Genomic DNA, 14,015 nt, shown 5'->3' with positions numbered 1-14,015 from the left:
CTCCAACTGGGCACTCTTCTTCCATCCTGCCCCTGGGCACTGAGCCTCTAGACATTCATCCCCAGGGTCACAGGAAGCCAATTCATTTGATCTACCACAAAAAATTTGTCTAACACCTATAAATTTAAAATTTTGTTGGGCCGGCAGCATGGTCTAGCGGCTGAAGTCCTCACCTTGAATGTGCTGGGATCCCATATGGGCGCCAGTTCTAATCCCGGCAGCTCCACTTCCCATCCAGCTCCCTGCTTGTAGCCTGGGAAAGCAGTCGAAGATGGCCCAAACCCTTGGGACCCTGCACCTGTGTGGGAGACCTGGAAGAGGTTCCTGGTTCCTGGTTTCGGATAGGCACAGCACCAACCATTGCAGTCACTTGGGGAGTGAATCATCAGATGGAAGATCTTCCTCTCTGTCTCTCCTTCTCCCTGTATCTCTGACTTTGTAATAAAAATAAACAAATCTTTAAAGAAAAAGTTTTTGAAAATGTTGAGCTATTAGTACTGTTGTTCTCCAACTCTGCATTAGTAGGAAGTTGGACCAGGGGCTGGAACTGGGAACCAAGGCCAAGCACTCCAATACGGAATGCTAGGGTCTTAAAGACTAGGCTACATGTCTGCTCCCAAATTGATACTTACTTTTAATTAACATTTTAAAAAGTTTGAGTTCTTTATTTTTATTTGAAAGGTAGATTTTATAGAGAGATAAGAAGAGACAGAGATCTTTCATCCTCTTGTTCATTCCCAAAATGGCCACAACACCCAAAGCTGAGCCAATCTGAAGCCAGGAGCCAGGAGCTCCTTCTGGATCTCCCACATGGATGCAAGGGTCCAGGGACCTGCGTGCCAGTCTCTGCTGCCTTCCCAGTTCTCAAATAGGAAGCTGGATCAGAAGTAGGGCAGCCTGGAGTAGAACCAGCATCCACATGGGATGCCGACAATGAAAGCAGAGGCTTTGCTTGTTATGACACCTCACTGGACCCTAATTGTTCTTAAGATGTATGTATTTATTTATTTGAAAAGCAGAGTTACAGATAGAGAAAGAAAAAAAGAGAGTTTCCTTCTGCTGGTTCACTCACCAAATGGGCGCAAAAACTGGAGCTGGGCCAAGCCAAAGCCAGGGGCTTCTTCCGGGTCTCTCACATGGACTCAGGAGCCCAAACACATGAGCAATCTTCTGTCACTTTTCCGGGCTCATCTGCAGGGAATTGGATCAGAAATGAAGCAGCTCAAATTCAAAAGGTACCCATATGTGTTGCCAGCCCTGAGGAAGCAGCTTAACCCCTGCACCACAAGGCTGACTCTGATACTTAATTTTAAATGCTGAAAGAAATATTTACTATATAAACGCTAAAGATATTAACCTAGAAGTTAATATCTAGGAAAAAAAATCTTAAATGAAGGCAACAAATGAAAGACTTCTATCAACAAACATAGCCTGAGAAAATGCATCATCAGCAAACCCACACTAAAGAGAATATTAAATAATGATATTTGAAGAGAGAAAATAATTCAGAAAGAAAGAAATAAACATTCAGGAAAGAGGAAGAATTATAAAAAGTTGTAAATATATGCTTAAATATAAAGAAACATTCATAACAAAAAATAACAATGTCTTGGAAAACTAGAATCTCTACTATAAAGTACAATGGTAAAGAATTGAGGAGAGTAACATGTTTAAGAGCCTGGCATTACACAGGAAAAAGTGAAAGGAACTACTAACATTAGTTGTTCATATTTCAAGATGAAATCTATAATATGTTTGATAGGCATTAAAATAATATCAAAATCATCCTAGGAAAATGATCACAACACACTCTGAGAGTCCTCTGGGTTGGAATTAATCATGGTCAGTTGGAGATCCATTAAACCAGCTTCTTGGCCAGAACCAGTTTGCTGACCAAATGAATTTCTAATACCTATTCTCATTTGATAACTGTAAGATTAGGGGGCAAAGGGTAGATTTCTTGATGTATTAATGCTTTCTTCTTGCTGTTTATTCTAACCTTTCCCTTTGCCTTCCAGGCTTGGGTAATGCATTCACAGCATATTCACCTCTCACCAACAGAGGGCAGTAGCTGACTGCCATCTCCTTTATTAGTCTTGATGTTTGAATTTTCCAGATAACTGGAAATGATAAAATCTGTGTTTGTTGTTTGATTCTGTTTGTTTCTGTTTATATTCCACTTCCCATTCGGCTCTGCTTACGGCCTGGGAAAGCAATAGAGGATGATTGGAGTTCTTGAGTCTCTGTGTCCATGTGAGAGACCCAGAAAAAGCTCCTGGCTTCAGATCGGCTCAGCAGCTCCAGGCATTGTAGCCGTTTGAGGAGTGAATCAATGGATGGACAAACTTTCTCCTTCCCTGTAAATCTGCCTTCCAAATAAAAATTAAAGAAGTATTTTTTTAAGACAAGAATGGAAATTCAGTAAATGGTAGGCAGAGCACAGGGAATGAGGGAGGCTGGGATCCATGTTTTTCTCATTCTGAACGTCACTCTTCTTTTAGAACAGAAAACATTTATTTCAAACTTCTGTGGAGGAAGACCTATGGTCAAAAGAACTGAGGGATCCCAGATCCCCTTCATATCTCACTCCTTGCCAGACAGGTGTATTCTACCCCAGCCCAGCTGGAGAACCCTGAGCATCATGAAGGAAGAGTGAGATCGGCTCACTCGGGAGTCCCTCTGGCCCTTGGGACAGCCCTGTGGTACCTGGGAAGGTATGACATCTCAGTGATCTTCTCTTCTGTGGGACTCCTAGCAGAACCTCCCTGTATTGTGACACCAGTACTTATTAGTGGGGCCCTGTGTGAGCCTTGTAAGATGCAGATCCAGGAGTGGGACTCAGGAGGAGGAAGAAGCTGGATGCCCAGGGTTGGGAGGCACTAACTCCCCATTTTACATGGGCTCTAGTGGATTTCATAAAATCCACTAGGTGATGCAACAAATGGCTGGACACAGACAGTGGTGATCGGAAGTTCAGGAAGACACTGATGGAGACACAATGGGCTTCATCTAAAAAATGACAGGGAGTTGGCACACTGAGAATACGCACTAAGCAAAACTCATCCATCATGAAGAGCAAGGGAAGGACAGTGACGGAGCTTCAGAAAGAACTAACAAAGAGGCAAGAGGTGGATTGTGGGAGTAGAGGGCTCAAAAGTCAAAAGGCGGCTGGGGTTTCAAGGAAGATTAATCGCCAGGGTCAAGTACTACAGAACAGTCAGCAAGGGCAGGAGAGGCCACTGAATTCTTGGCCAGCGCGTCACTGGGATGTCCAAGAGCAACACAGTGCAGCGACGTGGAAACTGTTTCCTTTGTAATTCTGGCTAGTTCTGCACAAACAAATCTCAATTGACTTTAGAGCTCTGATTTAATTGAAAAAAAATTGTGCTTGAAAAACAGATACCTTCCATCTACTGGTTCACTCCTCAAATGCCTACACCTGCCAGCGATGGGCCATGCGAGTCAATACCCCAGAACTCCACCCGGGTCTCTCACGTGGGCTGCAGGGGCCCAAGTCCTAGCCATCAACTGCTGCCTCCCAGAAGCTGGAATGGAAATTGAGGTGACACTTGATAACAGGCACTCCGATGTCAGATGCAGGTGTCACAGGCAGTGTGAACCTACTGTGCCACAATGTCTTCTAATACTTTTCTGTCAAAGCTCATCAGTTATGTGTATGTTCTCAAAGCACATTAAGAAACCTTTTTTTCTTAAAGGACTCCGTTGGTATGAGTCACCTGGAGGCCTCTGATACATCCCTGGCATATGGTGGAAACTTAAGGAAACATCACTCAATCCATCTGGGATACGAGTGGGAGGAAAGCATCTTCTCATATTGGAAATACAGTGAATCCTTCAAGATTAAACATGGCAATTGATCGATTAGTACACGAGGGTGGGGGGAATCTTTGGCTTATGGTTAAGATCCCATTATCAGAGTGTCCTGCCCACGTTCTTCCTTCCAGCTTCAGGTTGACCTCACCTGGGAAGCAGCAATTGATAGCTCAGTACTTACCCAGGTCCATGTGAGGGTCCCTGGTCCCTAAACTTCCCCTGAAGGCCTTTGGGTAGTGAACCAGTGGATGACAGCTTTCTGTCTGGCTAATAAAAGAAAAATCTCACTTAAAGAAACTACAATAACTCCAAGTGGAAAAAGGACAGTTATGTTTCCAAATACCTCAGTGTGGGAAACCGCAGCACCTTTCACCTAGAAAGATCTAATCCCATCTGGAGCTTATTTCAACAGCAGGTGTCAGGACCGCCCACGGCGTGCCGTTGCTCTGATTTGAAGCAGGTGTATTAGGAAGCATACACACAGCGGTGTCGCCTTCCTAAACCCACAGAAACGCGGGCGCTCTACCCGGACCGCGCCCTGCCCTTTGCCCGCGTGCACGCTCGGCCCGTGGGAACGCGGCGCGGCGACCTGACACGTGTGGGGGCCTCAGCAGTGACGGCCCCATCGTTGAACAACAACAAATGGCCGCGTCTTCCCCGTCTCGTCGGCTTCACTTCCTAGTGCGAGCTGGGCAGTTCCCCACAGACAGCCACAGCGGCCCGGAGCCCACCACAGGCTGACCCCGGACAAGGAGCGGCCCTCGCCCTTCCTGTCTCTCCGGGGCGGGGCGTGGGCGGGGCGTGGGCGGGCGGTCTCCGTGCTGGCTGGTTCCGGCCCGCCGCCGGCCCCGCCCCTGCTCGCGCTGTGTCCGGCAGCCCGGGGAGGGCGGCTGAGGCGGCTGAGGCGGCTACTACCTCACAGCGCCCGGGAACGCGCCTCGCTGCTTCGTTCCCCGCCCCGCCAGTCGGTCGCGGGAGGATCCCCACCGAGCGGCTCGCGGTGAGTTCCGACTCGGCGCTCCCGGCCACCGCAGACGGAGCGCCGGCCCCGCCGGTCCCCGGGGAGTGGGTGCTGGCCTGTTCCACCCGCGCCCGAGGCGCAGCGGGCCGGCCTGGGGGTACGGGCGAGCGCAGGGGAGGCGCAGGGAGGAGGGCGGGGAGCTCCTGTCGCCGTCCCCAGCCTGCGTCGCTCTGGGGACAGGGGTTCGGGCACTGGACTTGGTTCTCCGGGCTCCCCTTGGCTTTGGCTGCGCGTGCCGGCCCACCCGAGCCCGAGGCGGTGCCGGCCCCACTGGGGCGTCCTTGTCCAGGCCCGAGTGGCATGAGAGGGGGGACCTCGCTCCCGTTGTGCGGACCCCGCACCAGCAAGGCGAGGAAAATCGTGGCCGCGTGGGAGAGGCCCCGGAGCACCTTTAACAGCCTGGGAGACGGAAGCAGGATTTTGGGGTGCTTTGCCCAGATTCTTCCGGGGGTTGCCGGGTCCCCCCTTCCCCCCAAGCTTCCAGAACACAAGTTTCCAAACGATTTTTGCTTAATACTCCCTGACATTCTTAAAATTCGTCTGCTAAGGAGCTGGTGTGGCTTATGCCTGTAAATACTTAACGGTATAGAAGTAAAACTGAGGAATAATTTTTTTTTAAATTATCTTTAATAAGGAATCAGTGTATCTTCCCGAAAAGTGGTGAGGTTTTTTGGGGAACAGAAAGTTCCTGAAAATTGTGACCTTGTTTTTATTTCTGTAAACTTCCTTACGGTCAGGGTCAGGCTTAGAAGAAGACTTTATCCTGTATCTTATAGCTTCCGGATTCTTCCACACTGCGCTCCTGAAAGCAGGGGATTGACAAGAACTAAAGGTGTCTTGATGGGGGGAGGGGTCTCGCCTTGCAGACACCTGTGCCTTCCCTCTGGCCCCCACGTGGCGCGTGCGAGGCTAGTTGGCTGAGCCTGTTTCTTTAGTGACCTGTCCTCTGAGTGGGACTGCACACCACTCGTGCTGTGGACAAGGGTCGCCCCTCTCGTGGGGTACCACGCCTGACCTTTCAGAAGCTGTGTCCCACTGAGTCATGACCAGTCTTATGGGCCTCTTGGAGCTGACAAGGCTCCCCCACACCTCTGGTGGTTTGCCTAACAGGACCTGTGTGTTCAGAGTAATGCCGCTGGTGAGACCGTGCCAAGTGTGTAGGGGTTTGTGCGAGGGTTACCAAGTCCTGGAAAAGTTATTTCTAGAATAACAGGGAAACACACTTTGCCTTCCTTCTGTTGGCAATTGTGAAATAGCTAGCCTTGAGTTTATTGGAATATGATCCCCATTCTGAGTACCCTTTTCCCCTTCCCCTTTCAGAGGTGTGTCCCTGGGAGTGGTGCTTCCAGTACCTTCCAGAAAAGAGTGCTCATCCTGTGGGGAAAGTGATGTATGTCACCATATGCTCCTTGGCTTCATGCTCTGTTAGCCCAAGTTCAAGACAGACATTAATGTGCACATACATATATACATGTACACACACACACTCCCCCCTCCTCCAAGGAAGGAGATTCTTTGACCTCCCCTTTGTTCCTCTGTCCACTAGCCTTTCAGGTTCTAATGGGGCAGCTGAGATACTTGAGACATGTTTCCACACGTGTGGCTGCGTGGTCCAAAGGGGGAGATGAGAGTGGACCCTCAGTGCTGAGCGCCCACCGTGTTCATTGTCTAAGGACTACACTTGGATGGTGGAGTCTCATTCCTTTATTCTTTAGTTTACCACCCACTGTATCACCCAGGAAGCAGTAAATGAACACTCTCTCCAAGTGCAGCGTCTTTGACTTTGCAGTGAGGGGCTGGATCATTGAACAGGTGCAGCTGGCTCCTCCCAGTTGTGTTCAGTTGTGTGACTATCACCTTGAAGTAGGCCACGATGGGAACATTCACACTGTAGAAATAGGCAGATGCTGCCAATGAGGGCCTTTTCCCCTGTGGAGAGTGAGTTGTTAAATGATTTACTGACACATCAGTGCCACAGAATCAAGGTGCTTTTTGATTTGTTTTTCATTAGCAAACTGGCTTTTTAGTCTGGATAGACACCCTGAATATGGGGTATGTGATTATTAAAGTCCTCCAAAAATGTTAATAGAGAAGACAGTATGTTTTCACCATATCCTAGAATAGCTCAGCACACCTTTTCTGTGTTGGGGCAGTCTCCATTGCCGCTACTCGACTCAGCTGCCCTGTGAAAGCAGCTGTAGACAGTTTGCAAATCAGGGAACGTGGTTTTGTTCCATTAAAGCTTTGATTGTACGAAGCGCTAGACTGGTTTGTAGGCTTCTGTCCTAGAATATCAATACAGGAGACATGTTTCAATGTGGTTGTTGTATAAACAAGACATTTGTTTAGGGCTTTATATTCATGAATCCCGGGGCTTGGATTTACAAGGTGACCAAGTAGCAGGAGATACTGCCAAGAATTTAGAATTTTCCAATCCAGTGTGGAAGAGACCATAGTAGGTTGTTTAGGGCCAGGCATGTTCCGGCTTGAAAGACACAACCCTGGATGGCAAATGAGAGTCTGTTCCCCCATTCCCTTCCTGCAGCCCTTTCAGACATTCTACTTGGATAGATGGCCCTGCAAGTGTGGGAATTTGGGGTGTCCATATGCAAGACCTGTCCTGGATTTCACAGCTGTCCTGAATCCATGGTCAAGGACAAGGGTTTTTTGTTGGTTTAAAAAAAGAAAAGAAAGAAAATCCTCATCATGTTTATTTTACACGTTGTATGTGTTTGTATATTCATAGGTGTATGTAAAGGCTGTGTGTATATGATTAGATGTTCCCTGTTTTTAAAATAACCTGAAAATATTTGGAAGACAAACATACCTCTTAGCTAGTTTGGGGTAATGAAATGTGGTAAAAGGAAGTTTTCTTTTCCGCTTTACAGGGTTGTTTTGTTTGTTTGTTTGTTTTTGGTGTTTTTTTTTTTTCTTTTTTGGAAAGGTAGATTTACACAGAGAAGGAGATACAGAGAGAAAAATCCTCCATCTGCTGGCTCACTCCCAGAATGGCTGCAGTGGAGTTTTGTCCCTGGATTCCCATACGAGTGCAGGGTCCCATGGCCTTGGGTCATTCTCTGCTACTTTCCCAGGTCATAAGCAGGGAGCTGGATGGGAAGTGGAGCAGTCAGAACACAAATGGTTATCCAAATGGGATCCTGGTGCTTGCAGGCAGAGGATTAGCCAGTTGAGCCATTGTGGCAGCCCCAAAAGGAAGTTTTATTTGCTGTTTTGTGATACTAGATGTCTGGCTATCCTGCAATGTTTATAATGCTGTTACAACTTAAGAGTGAGACAAAAAAGAAAACAAACACACACAAAAAACAACAACAACAAAAAAGGAATCCCAATAACTGATGCCTTTAAAAGGGAAAAAAGGAAGAGTTCTGGTAAGAATATTGCCACCACCACCCTTCTCCAGTGAAATAAGTTGATTTGTCACATCACAGTTCTGAGCTGTCATATATAATAGCATTTATTAACATTTGGAGAGAACCATCTCAGATCAGCTCGTTTTAAGAAACATATTAATGTTTGACTTAAACTCTGTCCAGGGTTAGAAGTCCGAGATCAGAGAATACAACCCTTAGACAGCTGTAGACTTTAAACTGTTGTAGACTTTACACTGAAAAGCAATGTTGCACAGGACTTGTTCCTGTGGTCCCGTGTTCCTAAAGACAGCACGTGCACAGACAGGTACCTAAACCAGGGGAGTTTTGGTTTTGGTGTATAACAGTTACTTTTTGGATTTCTGTTTCTTTTTTAAAATAGATTTCCATCAGCATTTTCTAAAAAGAACAAATACTAAATTTGATCTGACCAAAATTAATGCCTACAGTTAATTGTAAGACATTGAGAACACAGTGCCTCCATTTTTCTTTGCTCTTTTTATTTTGCTTTATTTTTGTCTAATTGAAAGGCAAGAGTTATAAAATGGGAGGGAGAAATAGAACCTTCCATCTGGTGAATCATTCCCCAAACTGTTGCAAGGAAGCCAGGTCTCTGGTCTCCTAAGTGGGTGGCAGAGGTCGAAGCACCTAAGCCGTCCTCTGCTCCTTTCCCAGGCATGTTAGCTGGAAAGTGAATCTGAACCAAAAGAACCAAGATTCTAACTACGAGGTGTGGATGCTTCAGGTGGCTGTTTAACTCACTACAGCACAATGCCAGCCCCTCTTTATTTTTCTTCACACTGACCACCAGAATGCCAGGGGACAGCCTCCTGCTTCTCTCTTTGTCCCAGTGGCAAATGGAAACACAAGGAGTGTGAGGCAGGGGAAGCAAAAACTGAAAGCAGACAGCGTGATCATAGGAGTCACAATGTGCTATGTCTACTTCCCCAAGCAGTACATGCCAGCCCTCTCCCTCAGCCGACACAAAGGTTACAAGTTCTGCATAGGATTAGCATCAGCTCCCAAGAAGCCATCAGCCAGTCATTTCTCTGGATCTGTGGGCCTTCTTTTCTGATGTTTAGCTACTTTTTTTTTTTCTAAAGATTTATATATTTTTATTGGAAAGTCAGAATTAGAGAAGGAGACAGAGTGAAAGATCTGTCTGTTGTTGGTTCACTCCCCAAATGGCCACAATGGCCAGAGCTGAGCTAATCCGAAGCCAGAAACCAAGAGGTTGTTCTGGGTTGACCTTGTGGGTGCAAGGTCCCAAGGCTTTGGGATGTCCTCGACTGTCCTCCCAGGCCACAAGCAGGGAGCTGGATGGGAAGTGGAGCAGCTAGGATATGAACTGGCACCTGTATGGGATCCCGGGAGTGTGCAAGGCAAGCACTTTAGCTACTAGACTGCCACTCTGGCCTCTGTTTAGCTATGTTTATTAGAAACTTAGAGGGAGGAGGAGAGAAGAACTGTTTGGTTTCTGTGGTTAGGAACGTGAATAGCCCATCCACCTCACTTGTCCTTCTGGCGGAGCTGAATCTGCATTTTTTTGTAGCTGGTGTTTACTGACTGCTGCCACAACTTTTCATCTGTTCTGCCCTGATGTTGGCTGGACAGAACGACTGAATGGCCCTCTTTCTCTGCCTCTGTGTTTACCCTTCCCTTTGCCTGCTAGTCTTATTCCATCTTTCCTTTCATGATTCCTTCTTGGGACAGTTAAAGCTGCCATTTTCCTTAACTCTTCCTTACAACTCGTACCTTATAGTCATTGTGTGCTCTTCTCAGGCTCCTTGTGAAATTGTCATCTTCATATCAAAAGAGTGTTCCTTCTTTTCTCCATGGTTGTTAGCAATGCGTAGTGCAAAGGAGACACTCAAGAAATGCAGGTTAATATTAGTTTGAATTAATAAAGCCCACTGGGACAGAAAATTGGTAAACTCATCACCACATTAAAGGGGAAAAAAAAACTTCAGGTATTGTCATGTGCCAAGAATATCTATGATACTGAGGGGAATCTTAAAAGATTTAAAGGATTTTTACAAACAATGTAAAACTAACTTCATCTGAGTTAGTATAAAATACTTTTTAGGAAAAATGTTTATGATCTTTTGTCAGTTTTTCTTTGATATCGGTAGACTTTACATCTTCTCTATGTTAGAAAATGTCCCCTTCCTCCACCCTCACCATGCCTCTCCACCCCAGGAAAAAGACCTGAAAAAATAAGGCCAGATACATTGGAACACTTTAATGGTCAAGTGTGATGCTGTTTTCTTTTAGGACTATTTGTGCTTTCATTTTGTTGAAAGGTGGGGAGTGGTAGAGATTAAAATCCTTCCTCTACTGTTCACTACCAGAAGCTCTACACTCTTGTCAGTTTTCCTGTGTGAGTGGCAGGGGCCCATGTACTCGAGCCATCACCTGGTGCCTCCTAGGGTGCCAGTTAGCAAGAAGCTGGAATCAGTTGTGGAGCCAGAACTCAAACACCCGCTAGGATTTGGGTGTCCCAAGCAGCATTTTTACCAGTGTGCTAGATACCTGTCCCAAGAGTGATTCTTGACTATGCTTTGCATATTGGTTGTTTTACAGTATAGATTACAGGCTACCTGTAAGAGCTTATGATGCCCTATGAAATGAGTCTGTGGCATTCTCATGAATTACAGCAGCTCACGGATCCCCAGTGTGCTGTGCTTTCCAGCAGTGCCTGTCACCTGGGCAGATACAGGCCTTACTTCCTTACATCTGCAGTGAAATAGCCTGAGGCTTAGGATGCTAAGGGAATCTTGTCTCCAGCAACAAAACAGAGTCTGATTTTAAGTGCAGGTATGAAACTGAAGAGCTTTGGGATTAGATGTTGCAAACATGCAAATATATGAAGCCGTTTTTCTAGGTGTTACATGTTTTTGGAAGATGTATTTTGTACCCCCTAACCTATTTAGAACTTCTGAAATGATACACTCTCTGAGCCAGTTGTACTGCTTTAGTCTTTATTGCCAAAAGTTATCTCATGAGATAACCAGACTGTGCATGAAGGATGTTGTGGTTCTCATTCTCCTGTCCTAATCTGAGAATGTTGGCTGAGCAAGTCTGTGGGTATTCTGACCTGCCTGGACATTGCTCAGGCAGATGTGGATGGAGCACTTAATCATTCATCATCATCCTGTCTGTGACCATTACTGTAGAGTTACAAAGCAAGACGCAAGTTATGACATAGATTGTGAAAAAAATACCACTCTAACATATGATGTCCTACATTGCGTACCAAGTTTGAGTTTTAGTTAAGAGAACAAGTGATTGTTAAAAATCTGCCATGGGGAGGTAATGGTAGGTCAGCCGAATCGAATGTAGAATTCTGCATGAAGGTGAGATTGAGACCAGCTTCAAGATGGGCTTTCTGGCTATTACTTTAAAAAATTTTGTTAAGATTTGTTTAACATAGCTTAAAGAGTGATATGGGGCAAGGTGGGGAGGAAGAGGTGGGCAGCAGAAGTTCCGAGGGAGCGAGCCAGCAAGTTGGATCAAAAACCTGGACTCAAACCAGCACTCTGATGTAAGGTACTTGCCTTGCAGTCTGCTGCTAATTCAGTGTGCCACAGCAATGGCTCTGATGTTTTGTTTCACAGAGCGTTTTGTTCAAATAAGGAACCAGTGATATTGTAAATACTGGTGATGCTTAGACCATTCACATAAATCCACCCTTTTAAAAGTGGCTTATCCTACCATGTTTGTCCAAATCAAGAATGTTTTAGGAAGTTGGGGCTGTCTGGTCAGTTATGTATCTGAGAGTTTGAAGATTGTTTTAAAGTGAGATTTTATTTTTAAAATTCAGTCATTTGGATCTTGATGAAGAAGGTGACTTCAGGAAGTTTATGACAGATGTGTTTTGTGAAAAACTGACTTTCAGTCATTTCTTTTCACAAAAACTTACCTTTTAATTATACTTTTTTAAAAAAAGATTTATTTATTTTTATAGCAAAGTCAGATATACAGAGAGGAGGAGAGACAGGATTTTCCGTCCAGTGGTTCACTCCCCAAGTGAGTGAACGGCTGGAGCTATGCCAGTCCAAAGCCAGGAACCAGGAACCTCCTCCAGGTCTCGCACGGGGGTGCAGGGTCCCAAGGCTTTGGGCTGTCCTTGACTGCTTTTCCAGGCCACAAGCTGGGAGTAGGATGGGAAGCGGGGCTGCTGGGATTAGAACCAGCTTCCATATGGGATCCTGGGCATGCAAAAAGAGGACCTTAATCACTACGCCACCACACCAGGTCCTCTCTGAACTTTTTGATGTACCTTCATATGTGCAGTGACTATAAAATGCTGTCTCTTTGATTGCTTTTTGGGTGGTGACATGTTGCAAGAGAGCTGACTCTGGCATCAGGAGTCTCATGTTTGATCCCCAGCTTGGTCCTTTATAAGCTTTGGCAAATGACTTAATTCCTCCTATCCTGTTTGCTCACAAATAAAACGGGACTGTGATGCTTTTGTCGCCAAGTTACTGGAGGACAGTGTGGATGAGGGGCTGGCACTCCTAGGCCACTGTGGATGAGGGGCTGGCACTCCTGGTGTCACTGCTTCTAGAATGACAGCACTACACCTTATTCTCTGCACATGCCTGCTGTCCCGTTTTGTTTTCCTGACTCCTGCCCAACCCAGCCTCCTGGGCTCTTAAGGCCGTAGATGCAGTTCCCAGCAGATATCCTGAAACCAGCATCTCTGTTTCCCATCTTGGTCAATGACTGTCAGCTTGCTCACATGACAAGCATTGGAGTGGTCCTGTACCTCCCCGACCTGTTCTATTTTCCTAACTCTTCCCTGGGGTCTTTGCCCCCTGCACCCTATCCCTCCTGTGACTAATAGCATTGCATCCTGCCTTCTTGTCATAGCATCAGTGTGTGCTGTTACCAGAGTGATCTCTGAACATCCCTTCTGGTCCTGAACATTGCAGCTTTGAATCCTTGCTGTCCATATAAATCTAGATCTTTCTGTGAGGTTCCTTATGGTGTGGACCATGCTGTATCCCTGTGCTCTTAGCCTTTCCCAACACACTTTTTGATCTTCAGCCACATGAAATGTTTTAGTGCTGCCACATAGTTTTCACTACCCAGAATGCTTTGATTCTCTACCCCAGCATAATTGTGAAAGCCTTAACACATAATGTTGCCTTTTTGACTCCCTCCCACTTCAGATTTGTTGCTCTCCCTTGATGCTTCTTTTTGCAGCAGGACTGCTGTCTGCCCTGCTTGTGAGTTACTAAAGTTTACACAGGAAGTTTCATGCCTTTATCCCACCGGTTGATATGTATCAATTCTATCCATGTGCAGGCACCAGATGTATCCAAGTCTGATGCTGCTCTGTTAATTGTCACTTCTCCAACTCAGGGCAGTCAAAGTGGCATACAGACGCCATGACTGTGAGTTATTAGGATCAAATTTGGGCATACTTGGTTAAGAAGGTAATGGACTTGAGTTTGTGTTCCAGTCATCCTCCTAACATGCCTCCACTTGACTCAGATTTCCAGTTCTAACCATACTGCTGTCCCACTGTGGGAAAGAATGTTTTTGTCAGTTAACAGGTCCTTGTGGTGGGTTTATACACCAAACTTCTGAGAACTGTATTAACCTGGTCATCATTTTTGAGTCCAAGAAGTTCTGAAGTCCTGTTGAAATCAGGTTGGCCTTATAAACTTGGTGAATTCACACAAAGGAAGATGGCCCTGGGAAACTTCTGGTATTAGTCTTTTTGCTGACATCCTTCCTTCTGATTCCTAAGATTTGGGTTA

The 14,015-nt window shown here is 45.9% G+C and overlaps 1 protein-coding gene across 1 annotated transcript in view; it reads left to right on the top strand.

Moving 5' to 3' along the window:
• Positions 1 to 4,714: 4,714 nt before the first annotated feature.
• Positions 4,715 to 14,015, top strand: part of ACO1 (aconitase 1) — a 55,893-nt gene continuing 46,592 nt past the window's right edge. The window contains exon 1 of the mRNA XM_040963817.1: positions 4,715 to 4,834. The gene's annotated coding sequence lies outside the window, so the exon portion shown is untranslated. The remainder of the gene's footprint in view (positions 4,835 to 14,015) is intronic.

The sequence above is a fragment of the Ochotona curzoniae genome, unplaced genomic scaffold (assembly GCF_017591425.1).
Source record: "Ochotona curzoniae isolate NIBS_2020 unplaced genomic scaffold, NIBS_Ocur_1.0 scaffold_3208, whole genome shotgun sequence".
NCBI classification, from domain to species: domain Eukaryota; kingdom Metazoa; phylum Chordata; class Mammalia; order Lagomorpha; family Ochotonidae; genus Ochotona; species Ochotona curzoniae.
Note: the sequence above shows the minus strand (reverse complement) of the source record. Positions and strands in the feature narration are given on the sequence as shown.